General features: G+C 40.4%; 1 protein-coding gene and 1 long non-coding RNA gene across 4 annotated transcripts in view; one reads left to right on the plus strand and one right to left on the minus strand.

Annotated features, from left to right (window-relative positions):
- Nucleotides 1-2,246: 2,246 nt before the first annotated feature.
- LOC125453987 (uncharacterized) lies at nucleotides 2,247-11,616 on the minus strand. Its single transcript, XR_007247916.1, has 3 exons — nucleotides 11,504-11,616; nucleotides 10,878-10,987; nucleotides 2,247-2,344 (listed from the first exon to the last, which is right to left on the minus strand). It is a non-coding gene; the product is annotated as an uncharacterized LOC125453987 (long non-coding RNA).
- Nucleotides 10,251-16,253, plus strand: part of LOC125453984 (calcitonin gene-related peptide type 1 receptor-like) — an 80,448-nt gene continuing 74,445 nt past the window's right edge. For all 3 annotated transcript variants that reach the window (XM_048534204.2, XM_048534202.2, XM_048534203.2), the window contains exon 1: nucleotides 10,251-10,472. The gene's annotated coding sequence lies outside the window, so the exon portion shown is untranslated. The remainder of the gene's footprint in view (nucleotides 10,473-16,253) is intronic.

The following is a 16,253-nucleotide window of genomic DNA, read 5'->3' on the forward strand; positions in this document are numbered from 1 at the left end:
CTCCACTGGGTCCCTGTGCTACCCTAATGCTACCCTGATAACATACAGAAAGGCATCGTATGTCAATACCAGATCTCGCTTGGGGTCATTGTGCATCTTACAGGATGATCGCTGTTTCTTCACTTTCCTGAAAGCTATGGCTTGGCTACACTAACATTTCCAAGACTGAGCTTTTTGTGTGGATGCAAAGGTGCCAGGTTGTATGCCAGGTTATGCATGAACTTTTTGGAATAAGCCACCGGCCCAAGCTAAGCTCTGGTACAGACGTGGGAGCTGGGATACCCTTGGTCACCCTCACTCTTCCAACCGGTGTAACCCGGTCTTGTCAACTTGTAGCCCAAGTAAGTCACTTGGGGAACCTGAAGCTCACATGTTTTCCCTTCTAAGGCACATAGGGGAGAAATGTCTAAGGGCCATGTCCAAGCTCTCTATGTGCCCCTTATTGGTCTTCCCTGTTATTAGCATGTCATCTGGATAAATGGTGACCTGGAGCAGACCTTATAAAATGTTCTCTATCATCTGCTGGAAAATTGCACAATACCCCTGATGGCAGTCATTGGTACAAATGTTTATGGGTATTAATGTCAGCATACTTCTGGGAATCCTCATTTAACTGCAATTTCAAGTGCACACGGCTTGTATCCAGCTTCATAAAGGACAGCCCTGTCAATTCTGCATATAAATTCTCTACGCATGGGATTGAGTACTTTATCCAGCTGCGAAAGGACAGGATCTGAAGTTGTACTCTTAATCTGTGAAGGGTGCCTGATTTAGGTTCTGAGTCTATCTAAGGTCTTCAGCAAACTTAAGGTTTGGAGTCCAGAATGACTTATTTTAATGACTGAGGTCACTGAAATAGCCTCATAGATATCAACATCCTTTAGACTTAGGTGACTTTTTAACCAGGCATTTATTTTGATTGATTTTGATTTGGACATTGCTGAGCAATTTAACTGTTCCTAACCACATGGAGGTGGACTTTCCAGGGTGTGCTCTCTCCTGAATACCAGTGTCTAAGTTTACCTACTCAGCTTAGGCCTACAGAGACTCTTGCTGTCTTGAGTCTGCATACCAGCAGCAACTACAACAGCAGGGCCGGCCCAGAATGCTGAAGAGTCCCTCTATTCAGGATATGTTCTGAGTGAGGCTATGTAAATGCCTTCACTCAAGTAGTGTTCCCCAAGCTCACTGGGCCAGCAAGTGTATCCACTTCCTTTGGAATACCCTGCAACTCATATGCTCCACTTGCCATGTTTTCCAGCGATAAAGCTGGTTGTAGTGCCTGTTTGAAAACCAGTTGGACTTCAGCTAGTAGGTGCTTTTGCATGGTTACATCATTAATCTCACATACCAAATGGTCTCTCAGCGTCTCACGCAGAGTTAAATCGAATTTACATACTTATGCAAGTCATTTCGACCTAGTCAAAAATCCCTAATTGGATTCCCCTGGTTCTTTAGTTGTCAAGTAAAACTGACAGTATTGCAGAATTTGAGGAAGCTTGGGGTCATTATAGTCCTTAACCAAATCCATCAACTCTTGAAAGGTTTTAGTATCTCTGCCTCTTGGAAAATAAGGCTCCTGATAACTGAAAAAGCTGAGGGCTCACAAGCTGTCAGGAGAATTACGCATTTATCATCTGTCCCAATGTCATTTGCCTGGAAAAAAAATGCATTCCTTCCATATATTGGACCCAGTCTTCAACAACAAGATCAACTGAGTCAAACCTCCCAAATTACAGCTTGAAATGCTTACCCCAACTTAAAGTCAACTGTTGTGAGCAGATTTCTTCAGGAGCATGCTTTTCTCTTGTCACCAGTGAATAACTCCACAGAGGCTAGTATCCCCTCACCAATCAACTTTTATTCACACGTGCAGAGTCCATGGCACAGATCCAGCTTCCTCAGAGCCAGCTTTCAGAGTGAACAGAACGTCAGACATTCCTGTTTATATCTGTCAGCCAGGGCTTCCTGATTAAACCAGATTAACAGCCCTAATTGAGGACCTCATATTTATGGCTGACCTTTTTACAATCACTGAATAAAAACCAAAAGAACTGCGGATGTTGTTCTGAGGAAGGGTCATCGGACCCGAAACGTTAACTCCGTTTTCTCCTCTACAGATGCCGCCAGATGCTGAGCTTTTCCGGCAATTTTGTTTTCGTTACAATCACTACAGTTTAGAAGCATTTTTGTAACTTTTGTCATCTCATTTTGTGGAATTTTTTGACCAAAAAGTGAGTGGTTACCTTAAAACAATGATCGCTTGTCCTTTGTAGACTGGCATTGGCAGATGCTGGGACAAAGCCACCAATCAAATCATCATCTGGGAATAGAACTTGAGGAACTGAAATAATTAAGGAAGAGAATAAGAAAATAAGGTAACGTAAAAAGACGTAGCAAAAATACAGTAATTGGTGTGGGAAAGCTGAATGTTTTTAAAGCAACTTTTATCAGAGATAATGGGAACTGCAGATGCTGGAGAATCCAAGATAACAAAGTGTGGAGCTGGATGAACACAGCAGGCCAAGCAGCGTCTCAGGAGCACAAAAGCTGACGCTTCGGGCCTAGACCCAGGGTCTGGGCCCGAAACGTCAGCTTTTGTGCTCCTGAGATGCTGCTTAGCCTGCTGTGTTCATCCAGCTCCACACTTTGTTATCTTTAAAGCAACTTTTGTTTATTTTTGTTCAACATTCTGTTGTAAGAAGATGGAATTGTGCACAGGAATACATTGTAACCCAGGGTTTTATCATTTTGGAAAAAGGCCTGAATGTTAAACCATAACTCCTATAAAGCGATGAAAAAGGACTGAGCATGTCAAAATTGGGAAATAAAGGTAGGAAAATGAAAGAATGGTCCCAGCTTGAATGCGAACAGTACGTTAAGTGAGTATTAGACAGAATCAGGTGATAGCAAAGCAGTATTAGGCTTTAAACAGTGCAGGTACATGATCGGTTATTTAAATTAACACATTTCTATACCTACTTTGTGCATGACAATATTTTGGAAGAAAGTTAAGGCTTCCATTTGTAAATAATTCCCTTCAACCAGCTTCAACATTTTACCTACTAGACCAGATTTCATAATGTAAATTAGTAATATGCATTTATAATATAAATTTTCAGTGTATCCTATTACCCATATATTTATACATTATTTATATATCACAAACAAATCAGTAAGGTCGTATTACCATTCAACTGATGTGATATACACTAAAATCTTATGTTATTCTAATCATATAATCCTATTAGTTGGGTCATTTACAAATTGTTTGCCTAGTGGTTAAAGGCCAATACAGCGCAAATAAAGCAGTAAGCAACTGAGGCAAACTAAATAAATAAAACCTTTATCTTTTGTATATTGAAATGGATAAAAGTTGTATGGTGGAGTTAAAAGGTAATAAACCTTAAGCATAGAAATTACTGGGTGAATTAACAGCATACATGATTGTCAGCTCGTAAAGAATAACAGCAATTTGGGCAGTGGAGAGATGTGCCACTGGTTCTGAATTTCCATAAATTGTTGGATTTTTTTTCCATTCTGCTGTTGGCTTCAAAAAAACCAAAAAGTTGCAATCTTGCTGTCAGCCCTCCATTGATGTTCATGTCTGGATTTGCATAATTTGTGAAGTTAGTATTAATAGGGCTCCCAAAATTTGGCCTCTCAAATCATCCCACTTTTTGCCCTCATACTAACTTTTTTGCATTTCCATCTCTTGCGTATACATACTTAGGTAGAGGTTGCTTTTACATGACAACATACAATTGAAAGCCTTGCCATAATTACATTTTCCAAGAGTGCCACACAGTAATCATATCAGAATTTATTGTTTATAAATGACATCTAGGATGGATCTAAATTCCCCCTTAGGAAATGTGGTGGTGTGGTGAGATCAGGTAGATGTATCACACTAGTGATTTGGAAAAGACATAAAGAATGAATTTATCCTTGTGTGTTTCACAGACCTATATTCAAATTGCAATAGGGATATAGATGATTGTCAATGTGAAGTATCTCAACCTCAAAGGAAGGTCAAAGATAAAACTTAAATAATTAGTTTAATACTAAACTCTTGAAACAATCATTCAAGATCAATTGGATGATCAGCTATGAGCCAAATGGCCTACTTCTGCTCCTAGTTTCTAAGTTTCTTTGCAAATTAGCATTTATTGAGAGGTGCCATTAGTAATCCAGGTTTACCACAAATATTTATTAAAGGTAAAATGTGCTTGATAAATTGAATACAGTATTTTGAAGATCAAATAATTTATAGATGGTAAGTATAATTATTGCATTTGAATTTTAAAAGGGAATTGATGACACATTAACAAGTTTGAATGAATGGACTAAGCAACAAAAACAATTGGTTGATAAACAGGAAACCAAAAGGTTGGTGACAATGTATATTTCACAGATTGAAGAAGGATCAGTAGAAGTTGATGGGTAACAGTGGCTCTCTCTTGGTCTTCCTCTATACAGATGGTCTGATTTGGCATAACAGTGAACTTGAGGGAGAGAATTTCAAAACTTAGGGTTTAGACAGCCGAAGATATGGCTTTCAATGATGGCATAAAGGAAATCAGGGGTGTAGAAGAGCCTGGAAATTCTTTGACGAGTATAGGATTGTTGGGGATTACAGAATTGGAAATACTGCAGTGTGGAATTGGCACACAGAGTTATGAAACATAAAATTGAATGGTTGCAATGCCTGGAAACTATGTAGGTCAGTAAATATGGGGACTTAAGGGTGAACAGAAAGATACAAGTTAGAATACTGAAATTAGAGTTTTGGATAAGCTCAAGTTTACACAAGGTGACTGGACTCTCGTCTGGACAGCACTGCACTGCTTGGGTCTGAATGTAATAATGGTGTGGATTAATATTGCAGCACAGGATGATCTGGAGACTCTGTAAAGATCACATTTTGTTTTTTTTTTAATTTCACAAGGTTGTCTTTCACTGAAACACAGGAGCAAAATGCTGCAGATTTGGTTTTAACAATAAAACAGAAGTTGATTATGGAAAAGAAGGTAAAATAGAATGGACATTGAAATTATCCATCCAGTGTGCATTCTGTGCCCTTGCCATCCTCAATACTTCTTTGCAGTGGTGTTCAATGGGGATGAGTACTGATTCATCGGCCAAGGGGGTTGATACTTGGCAATAGGCAAGTAGATTCCTTGACTATGTTTAATCTGATGCCATGAGACTTCATGGGGCAGGGACTCCCAGGGCAATTCCCTCCCAACTGTATACCATTGTGTTCCCAACTCTGTTGGTAGGACAGGACATATACAGTGATGATGACAATGCCGTCTACACATTCTGTGTAAGGAATGAGTTTGTGGATATGACTATGTCAGGCTGTTGCTTGACTAGTCTGTGAGATGTCTCTTCCAAGTTTTGGTGCTAACCCCCAGACATTAGAAAGGAGGACTTCACAAGGTTGACGGGGCTGTGTTGCTGTTTTCATTTTTGGTGCCTTGGTCAAAGCATGACGGTTCATCTCATTTCATTTCTTTGAGGCTGTTTAAGGTTGATACAACTGAATGACTTGCAAGGCTACTTCAGACGGCAGTTAAGAATTAATGAAATTGCTGGGGTTTGGAGTCACCTGTAGTCCTGATCAAGTAAGGATGGCAGTTTTCCTTCCACAAAAAAATGTGACTGAAGTGAATGGGTTTTTACTGCAATTGTTATTAAACTCTTAATTTCAGATTTTTATGGGATTAATATTCCACCATTTCCTATGATGAGAAAAGAACCTGAGTTTTTGGATTACTAATCTTGTTATAATTGCATTTCCTATGCATATAAATATATGGGACTTTAATCCCATAAAAATCTGGAATTATGAGTCTAATAATGATAAGTCAAATACATTTCATCATACTCTCTTTTGCTTAAGTCACGTCTGGCTCATTGTTTTTGAGTACAGATCAACTCCTGAGTAGGGGTAGCATGGTGGCTCAGTGGTTAGTGTTACTGCTTCACGGCTCAAGGGACCCTGGCTCAGTTCCAGTCTTGAGCAGCTAGCTGTGTGGAAATTGTATATTCTTCTTATGTCTGTGGGCTTCCTCTAGGTATTCCAGTTTTCTCCCACTGTGCAGATTAGGTGGATTGGCCATGCTAAATTGCCCATTGTGTCAAGGGATGTGTTGGTTTGCTATGGGAAATACAGGTTTATAGGAGGGAGGGTGTGTGCATCTACATGGGATGTTCTTCAGATCATCAGTGTGGCCAAATGGCCTGTTTCCACACAGTAGGGATTCTATGATCTACTGCATAAACAAAAATTGACTGTTTACCTTTTGGGAAGACAGCTAACTGGTGACAAGCTGTGATGTATGGATCTACAATATAAACACACAGTGGGATCAGAACACCTTTCAGAAGCATGAAATTATTTGAAGAAGTGGTCATCAATTAATGTCACTTAAAGTTAATCAGTTGGCTTTTGCTGTAAAGATAAGAATGATGGCAGTTATATTTGGGTGAAGGTTTATGTTGGGACAGCAAGAACTGGGAGATGCAGGTGGAGTCTGGATAAGTCAACCACACTTTCTGGAGTTCCAGCTGGCAGCAAAGACCCAAGCCCAAAGACAAAGCAGAAGCTGATTTGTAAAAAGCTACATTTATGGCAGGACACTTTGAAACTGAATCTGTGTAGAATTGTTTCAAGAAACTCAGTGCTTGCAAAATCTTCAAAATAGTGTTTATCACCTTTTTGGTTAGTATTTCTTGGCATTTTTCCATTTGCTTGGTTTTGTAGAAGAAATGATTTTTTAAATATTTTATGGAAATGAATATAACAAATTTTCCTATGTCATTTTCTTGTCTCAATAAAACAGTCCCAAAACAATGAATTACATCAATACAACTTATCAAGTGGCATTTAGAATCTACAGAAGAAACTGAATTCCCGTGAAAAAGTCAAAAAAGTTTTAAAAACTCAGTTAGTTTGATAGTCAGGTGCTAGAGAATATAGTTTAAAAATATAAGCATGCTGTTCACGAACAGATTCTGCACCCAAAAGCAAATAAGCAAGTGTGTCCGGGAGATAGTAGGAACTGCCCATGCTGGGGAATCTGAGATAACAAGGTGTAGAGCTGGATGAACACAGCAGGCCCAGCAGCATCGGGGGAGCAGGAAGGCTGACGTTTCGGGTCTAGACCCTTGTTCAGAAATGCCATTTTTGAAGAAGGGTGTAGATCCAAAACATCAACTTTCATGCTGCTTGGCCTGCTGCGTTCGTCCAGTTCTACACCTTATTAAAATAATCGGTGTGTCTGAGGTTCGGCCAGTCAATGACTGCTCATGTTTATCGAACAGGGAACAGGAGGGGGCGCTAGTCACCTGTATGGTAAATCCTCTGCCAGCACAGACCACAGAAGTTCTGCTATTTTCCCATTTAAGACAACTATAAAATCGACATTTTCCGGTTGGATTATAATGACAAATATTAGTTTTCCCTTATTAAATGTCATTTAATGTTTCGCCCGTGTGTTTTAAAGTACAACATTTTTCTTTTGCATTTTAATACTCCAATGAAAGAATTATAGATTTCACTCACTTTAGCATAGTTCAAGATGGTATTTGAAAATGCTTTTTGTTCAGTAAATGTTGCATTAAACGCACTCTTGCATAACTACTCCCTCTGCTTAGTAAAAAGACAAGTGTTTGAGAACAGCACCCTGGGAGGCAGCGGTGAGATAACATCAACATTGTGGCCCAATCAGACAACCCTCTCACCCCAAAGGGGAACGAGCTTAATTTACCATAAGTGGAGAGCCTTGGAAAACAACATTTCACTCGGTGACTACCTTTATTTTATATTCTAGAGGACAGGGACATGTGCGGACACGTCATATTGCTTCATATGCTCGACTTTTACACGAACGTACTGTTAATGTAGTTTAGCATAGACACTGCATCCAAAAGTAATTCAAATAAAATTCGAACTGTTCAAATCTCGATGGAAGGGATAGCATTTAAGACTTTTGGATACTGTCTCTGATCCTGCTTATGCGCTGCAGTATGCTTTTCGATTTGTGTTCGAATATTGCAGGCTGTGTGCATGAATCCCTCTTCAAATTCTTGCCACAAAACTGTTTGTACAGCTCTGTCCCGATCATTCACCACTCTGGCCCACTCGAAAACCACACTGACTTCAAGAATGCGAGGTTCGGGAACAGAAGCATTTTCAAAATTTAGTCGACATTCCGTTGAACGTTGTTATTGGAATGGGATTGAGGATTTGGAGAGGTTCAATTGGAAACAGTGAACCAATCAGTTCGATGAGAGTTGAAAAACTAGGTCAGCAATAAGCAACGGGAAGGAGACAGGGGCGACTGAGAGGAGAGATGGTCACCGGGAGGACAGGCACGGAGAGGCATTGACACTGGGGATGTAGCCACTGAGAAAAATGGACTCTAGGACGGATATAGGGGGAGTACACTGGGTAGAGAGAGAGAGCGCGCGGGAGTGATGGACATTGAGAGCGATGGACGTCGAAAGAGATGGACTTGTGAAGATGGATGCCCAGAGAAATGAGCATTGAGAGAGATGTGCACACATAGAGATGGATACTGGTGGCATGGACACTGGGAGATTTGAAGGCTGAGAGAGATGTACACTGGGAGAGATGGACACTTGGAAAAATGGGATACTGGGTGAAATAAACTGTGAGAGATTAACAATGAAAGAGGTGGATTGAGCGAGCAAAATATGGAGAGATAAACACTGGAAAAATGGGCCGACCAGGAAATGAACACTGGGAGAAATGGACACGTGAGAGATAGATTTAGAGAGTGGAACATCGAAAGAGATATGCAGCAGGAGAGATTGGCACCGAAAGAGATGAGGGTAGGAGGGAGGAGATTGACACCAAAGCAGATGGACACACAGGGATGGACGCTGAGAGAGATGGATATTGAGAAAGATACACACAAGGAAATTGATAAAGAGAGAGAGGGATGGACGCTAAGAAAGAGGGAAGGCAGTGGGAGATGAACATTGGACGTCTTGAACATCAAGACAGATGAACATTGAGAAAGAAAGATACAGGAGAGAGGGGCATTGCGAGAGTGGAGCACTGCGATGGCAGCGCTGGGCACTGGGAGAGATGGACAGGGAGTAATGGGGAGGGGGAGAGATTAGCTCCCACTGATTAGTTCACATCCACCAGTCCAATGGCAGAAAGTCCAAGTTGTCGTTTCGGAATGGCGATGATCTGACTGAACGCGCAGGGAGGCAAAGTTTTGTAATTTGTTCAAACGCGATTGTGAAATGCTCTTCTGGTTTGCTGGAATTTCTATCGATGTTCAAAGCGTGGTTTTATTTAGTGTAATGTATTTGTTCTGGCCAGGGTGAGCCCAGTCTCTTCACTGGTTTAGAGTATGGGATTAATGAGCTCTGTGACCAGGCACCGTTTTGTTAAACAGCCAGTGAACGTGTCAACTATTAACTCGTGAGAAACAGATCGGAGAGCCGCCTCGGGGCTTCCGAATACCAGCTCTCGCAATCACAGCTAAATATTAACTGTCTTTGAGTTTTCTCGCTAATGTTGAATAGCAACAACTGGAATTAGAACAGTCCTGAGAGTTTGGTATCTATTTCCCAGTGTGAAACAGGTTGGATTCTAATATATACCTTAAAATAGTCTTCTTTCACAAACTTGGAAAAGACTAAAAGAAATTTACACTTACTGGACTTCAACAAACACCCTCCCAAAACAATTGTACTTTTTTTACACCCTTTAGTCCAAGTTTCAGCCTATTTAGCTCCCTGTATTTGTACTTTGATTGTTCGAGTCGGTATATCTATGATGTTTGATCACTTCTGAATTGTAATAAAATATATTCCCAGCTCTATATTGGTGCCGCTGTCTAATTCATGTCCTTGGGAAGCACCTTAACAGTTTCCCAATCCCCACGTGCGTCTTTGAGAAACCGCTTTTCTGCTTAAATGTAATTTTGTTTCAGAAAATGGTAAAGTTTATTGCTCTGGATATATGTGCAGTTCTCCTGATCTCGAATCCAGGTCCAGGCTTGGAGGTACGTGTTAACGACAGTTCACAGCATCCAGTTTTCAGTTTATCCCCCCAATCTGGGGGGTGGCGATTGCAAATCGGCAGCACAAGGAGTTTCCGAATGAACGCTTTTAGGTTCTGGGACATGATAGCGAGTGGAAGGCGGGCTGAGAGTGATGTAACAGGAAGCGGGAGGCTTTCCTTTTCTCGATGATGCTCTTGTATTGATTGCTAGCTCCCTGACAGGGTTCCCAGCCCTAAACTTAAAACCGACAGAGTCTAGTGCAGCTTGCACAGTCCCGGGAGGTACAGCGTGAGAGGCAGTCCTTAACCTGGAATATCCCTTCACTTTGCAGATCCTGCATAGAGTTGGCGAGACGTACAGAGACTACCCTGCGATCCTGAGGATTATTCCATTGGAACTTCAATCCAGCTCCGGCTGGTAAGTAGAGCCACCCTTTACTTGTTCTGTCATCTGACACCTAACTGTAGCACACGCACATTTCCACACACGTACAAAATCGCCCAGGAAAGCCACCCGCTGATATATCAGACAGAGCTTGTTGCCTGATCTTTCACAGCAGAATTAGCATCTGTAAAAATAACTGCAGTCTCCCGTCTAAAGCATGTGAGCGATGTTTTCACCAACTCACAGCTCGGTTCTATCAGGAAACTGCTTGCTTATCACTGGAGTTCAGTCTGAGGGAAGGTGAATTATATCTTGCACGTATATTGCTGGGTTGTGGGGGAAATGGGGGACTGGCTGTGTTTATTTGGTTTTGTTTGCAGGGGGACAGTCAGGTTTAAACTCCTGGAAGCGGGAGCTGTGGCTGAGGTTGTAACATACCTTGCTATTTTAAGACACCAGACCTTATGTCCCTGTGTTCTGGCAGAATGAGAGTTTAGCAACATACACCAAGCGGCATGGAACTCCCAAATGCTCCGGATCATCAATCACTAGGAAAAAGAAAAAAAACACAGCAGTGTAGCTCAATTAACAAATGGATCGTCCTTGATATATGAACCAATTTAATAAAATGGCTAGATATAACTCTATTGTCTGTAAATATATTGCAAGCTTTTCCGTGGTACACTGCACGGGTGAATGGTAATCGGAATATGAAATGCCAGGATAGTTTTTGTATTAAATATAGATACAGTTAATATTCAAATAAATGACGCACAGTTTTGCCATCTACCCAAGTTTAAAACGGTAACACTGCCAATAGTGTGAAAAATAGTTTAATCTCTTTGCATGTTGTCGTCGATGGCATCCACCTATACATGTGTTAGTCGATTATCTATCTATCCCACGGATTTTAGAGCCGCTTCACGGAATTGACTAATTGCCCACCAAACATTTTGTCCAGTTATAAGGACCCGATGGACAAGGCAAAACAATAACTTATACAGATAGTTTTCTTAGGATCAAAGCCATTAGCCTTCAACTGCAGGAAAATTTGAGGGACTTACTGAATATGCACTGTTGAAAACACTGGTTGAATACCTCGGGTGTCTTGTAATAGAAGCAAATATTGACTTTTAGAGATGAGGTAAAATCTGTGCTGTTCTTGCTGGGGCAGTTTCACTATTATCAGTCAGGTGATGTAGTACAGGATGCTGCCTGAAGGGGGCGCCGCAAGAATGGCTTTACGGCAAATAGCAGCGAAAATGTTTTTATTACATTTTATTTCGTTCATTAACAAGGCATTTAAAGAAGCTGAAACTCTCCGGACAGTAACATAAATTCATTGTCGCATAGCCATTTGTCAGGAGTTTTTTTTATACGAGGTCTGGTAGAATTTATTTGTTCTTGCGAGTCGTGACTACGCTTGTGCAAAGTCAGGGTGTATTGCTAATGCTGGCATACAGCTTCTGAAGCTGCAAAATACTGTCATTACATAACTGTACGTTGGAAGGTTTGAATTCCTACTTGTTTAAAGTGAAAATGAATTTGTTTAACTGAATACAAGACCTTGCTCTTATCATTCAACTCAGCCCCTTGGCTGCCTGCCTTGTGCACATTTGACTAGGATAGACACATTTGTAATTTCTAAAACTCAGTCCCGTCTATATGTTTGCCATTTGTTTGCAAAGGCATAGCTGTGAATGTATAATCGATAACAACTGTTTGCATTGGTATAGTGCCTTTCACAGGTAAGGGTGCCTGGAGGCACTCTTGGTAGGTTCAGAAAACAATGAATGCCAAAGCAAGGGTAAAAAAAACAATAAAACAGAAATTTCTGGAAACATCTCAGGAGGTCTGGCAGCATCTGTGGAGAGAAAACAAAGTTCATGTTTCGGGTCCAGTGGCTCTTCTTCGGACCTGATTGTAGCTAGGAAAAAGTTGGCACAAATGCTGAAGATAGGATGGGGGAGTAAACTGGATGGAGATAGAGCCCAGACAGAGAACAACAGTTGGGCAGACTAAGGAACAGGAAGGTCAGACTGGCAGAATCAGTCGCTGCTAATGGGGACTATTAGTAAATTACAGTGGGTTGTTTGAGACAGCAGCCCATGTGATGACAAGGTTTGGAGTGTTGGGTTGGGGGAAGGACATGGGAGAAGGTCCTCAGTTCCTAAATTATTTAACACAAGCTATTTCCCTGTTATTTCTGTTTTTGTTTCTGATTTCCAGCATCTGCAGATTTTGGGCTTTTCTTTAAGGAAAAATGACAAAAAACTTAGTTGAAGAGGATACCATCAAGAAAAGACTTCAAAAAATAGGAGTAGGTGTCTTAGGGAATGAATGCCAGAACTGAAGATGTTGTGGGGATAGGAGTGGAGGGAGGAATGCACAGAGGATCAGAGCAGGAAGAATAGAACATTCATTAGTGATGGAGGAGGTTTTATTGCTGGAGGAGATGGATCAAGCAGTGGAATTGTTTTAGCCTTAAGATAAACATTTTTATTGGAGGTACTCAGGGTCAGTAGCCAAGGTACATTGAAAGGGGCAGCAGTAATTGTTGACTGGAACTTTTTGTGGGATGGGATATGAACAGCAGATTTACGGTTGAGTATTGACTTTTGAGGGAGGAGAATATGAAGTTTAAACTTATTAAAAACTTAAAAATATTCTGAATGGGCGAAGGAGTTTGAAAATTACACATCTAATAGGATTGGCTGTGTAAAGTTAAGACCTTACAAGATATACGTTGGTGATGAGACAGAAACTAGTGTAAATCAGACATCACACCTCGATAGTGCACCCAAAGATGTTGATCCAACATTTTCTGCAAATTGGGCCCCAGGCCTTTAGCTGCAAAAATCTGGGAAGCAGTGGATACTAATGGAGCATCTTGCAATTAAGACCTTGGGGTTGGAATGGTTAGGAGAGTTTGTGAAATTAAAAGTTGTGTGAGCCTGGGCCAGCATTGATGCAGTACCGTGGTAGAGAAGCACTGCCTGTTTTGTTTCATGACTATTACACGACAAACCAGAAAAGTTTTCCAGATTATTGTTCCATGTTTTAAACAATCTCTCACTGCACAGGAGTTATCACCTATCAGACTGTAGGAAACATGCAGTATAACCAGACTTAGAAACACACCAACCATACGTAAGTGTGTGCGTGCGTGCGTGTGTGTGTGTGTGTGTGTGTGTGTGTGTGTCTGTCTGTCTGTCTGTCTGTCTGTCTGCCTGTCTGTGTGGGGAGGGCAGTGTGCGGCTTCCAAATCCTAGAATTAACCTTAAACATTTCAACTTCACAAGCAAAATCCCAGATTCCATGAGTAAAATCTCCTTTTTTTAATATGGGTGTTGATGGTGGTAAGCTGCTGTCTTGAATCTCTGTGGTTCATCTCATGTAGATACACTCACAATGCTATTAGGGAGGATATTCCAAGATTTTGACCCTTCAGCACTGAAAGAATGGTGATTTATTTCTAAGTCTGGATGCTGAGTTGCTCAGAGGGAAACTTGCAGGTGATGGCAATCCTATGTATCTGCTGCCTTTGTATCCTTTGAGGTAGAAGTGGTTATTGGTCTGGAAGGTGCTGTTTAAGGAGGCTTGGTGAATTTTGGCAGTGTATCTTGTAGATTCTGCACTCTGCTGCCAATGCGCAGCAGTGGGGGGAAGCTGAATGCTTGTGCATATAATGCCAATCAAGGAGCTGCTTTGTCTTGGATTGTGTCAAGTTCCTTGAATGTTGGTGAAGCTGCACTCATCCAGGCAAGTGGGGAGTATTCTATCAGACTCCTTACTTGTGCCTTGTGGGTCAGGTTTGGGGAGTCAGGAGACGAGTTACTCCCTGCAGTATTCCTAGCCTTTGACCGCTGTTATCACCACAGTAACCTATGTCTCGTCCAGTCCAGCTTCTGATCACTGGTAATCCCCAAAGTGTTGATAGTGGGGGATTCAGTGGCGGTAATAACATTGAATGTGAAGAGCAGTGATTAGATTCTATCTTATCAGAAATGGTCATTGCCTGGCACTTGTGTGCTGTGAATGTTCCTGGCTGCACATAAAGTTATGAACGTTGTTTTTAAACCTATTCATCAGGAGCTTTCAGCAATTCCTTGAGTGGTGCTTATTATCAACATTAACATCAAGTTTGATAGCTGTATGCTGAAACAAACGTTAAGGTCCTGATCGTAGATTCAAGGAATCGACTGTCAAATTTATGGGAGTGCTTTGGATATTTGACAGTCTCCAGCTGCCAATGTAGAGACCAATTTCTGCTCCTTTATATTATGGCCAGTAAGTGAAAAATTGCTTGATCCTGACGACTAAATATGCTGGCATCTACACCTCACCAGTAAAAGCATTTGGATTTTAAAGGTAGTTGAATATTTGGGTCTTGTTTAATCATTCAGAGAAAAAAAAATCCTAATTGTACACTTTAGGATATTTCTTCTTCTATTTCAGATTTATAACATTTATCTCCATTCTTTTACCCAGCTCTGTGTTTAGTTTCAAAGTCTCAGACTGCCTTAGTTCCAATGTTCTGGGGTCTCATAAGCTTATAGTCATATGTAAGGTATTCTCTTGATCTGTATTATCAGTTGTTTTTGTGGATGGATCCCAGTAGTATTATGTGTTATAGTCAACAAGATTATAGAATGTGTAATTGTATTATTGCATGACTCAGGGATGCAATAATTCTATGGTCATGTGATCTGAGACAAAATTTGTGCCTTTCCTATACGCCCTGAATGCTTCCCTAAATTTCTAAATTGTGGATAAGTAGATGTCTGGTTTTAAGATAACATTAATAGAAATTGTAAAATTGCTTTACTTCATTGCTTGCATGAGTGCCAAATGTAATGAACAATATTTATAATTGGACTCACCACTCAAACAATATGTCTTTGTTTAATATTGCAATTGTGCTCAACATGCTGCAGTTCCCCACCTCTTTGGATCAGCTTGCTTTATTTAAGTAAAATATCTGAATAAATGCTGTCCTGCACTGTAACTTTATTGTGCGTATTGTTGGACTGCTTTTTATTTTGAGAAAACTATTTCCTTTTAATCACTAACCATAAAGAAAGTTTATGCAAATAATCCCTGCTGAGCATTGGGGGCCAGTGACCACCCATTACAACTTACATAGGAGTTGTTGATCAAAGGCCAGAAGAAGTTAATCAAGTACTTACCATTTACAGTCTTTGGAAATTAAAACCAAGTTGATTATCACTTAAGTATTTTTACTTTAAATGTTTATTTGTTAAATGTGTGTGTGAACACAAGCTGCCATTTGCTTTGAAACACACCCTTTAAATGCAAATTTTCTATTCTCAGTCTTCCATGTGGTAAAATTGTTATAGACTGTCACAGTGCACTAAAAGATATGAGCTGTTTCTCATAGTGATTTTGGTGAATGGATGATAAGAAACTGCTTTCTTTTAGTTTCAATATCGGAGTAGCCAAAATTCCATGAGTAAAACAAAACTGTTCCCAAGTCTGTACGCCTATGTATTGTCAGAAATGATTGTGTTCATCAACAAATTTCACACAAAGTATCTGACTAAGCATGTCTAGTAATAATATTGACGTAGACAAAATGTTAACCAAACACTGTGTTGATCTGAAGACAAATACAACCTTAATGTGCCCTTCGCATTTCAGGCATTCTCACACAACTTTAGATTTTGCTTATGATCAAAAAGTTGTTTCTACATGCAGATCAATTCTCTTGACAGTTGGAACTGGAACCTACTAAGGACAATGTCTGAAGTATCAATATTATTCTTTTGCTTATCAGTTCTATCTGATCATCCG

Source organism: Stegostoma tigrinum, chromosome 7 (assembly GCF_030684315.1).
Source record: "Stegostoma tigrinum isolate sSteTig4 chromosome 7, sSteTig4.hap1, whole genome shotgun sequence".
NCBI lineage: Eukaryota > Metazoa > Chordata > Chondrichthyes > Orectolobiformes > Stegostomatidae > Stegostoma > Stegostoma tigrinum.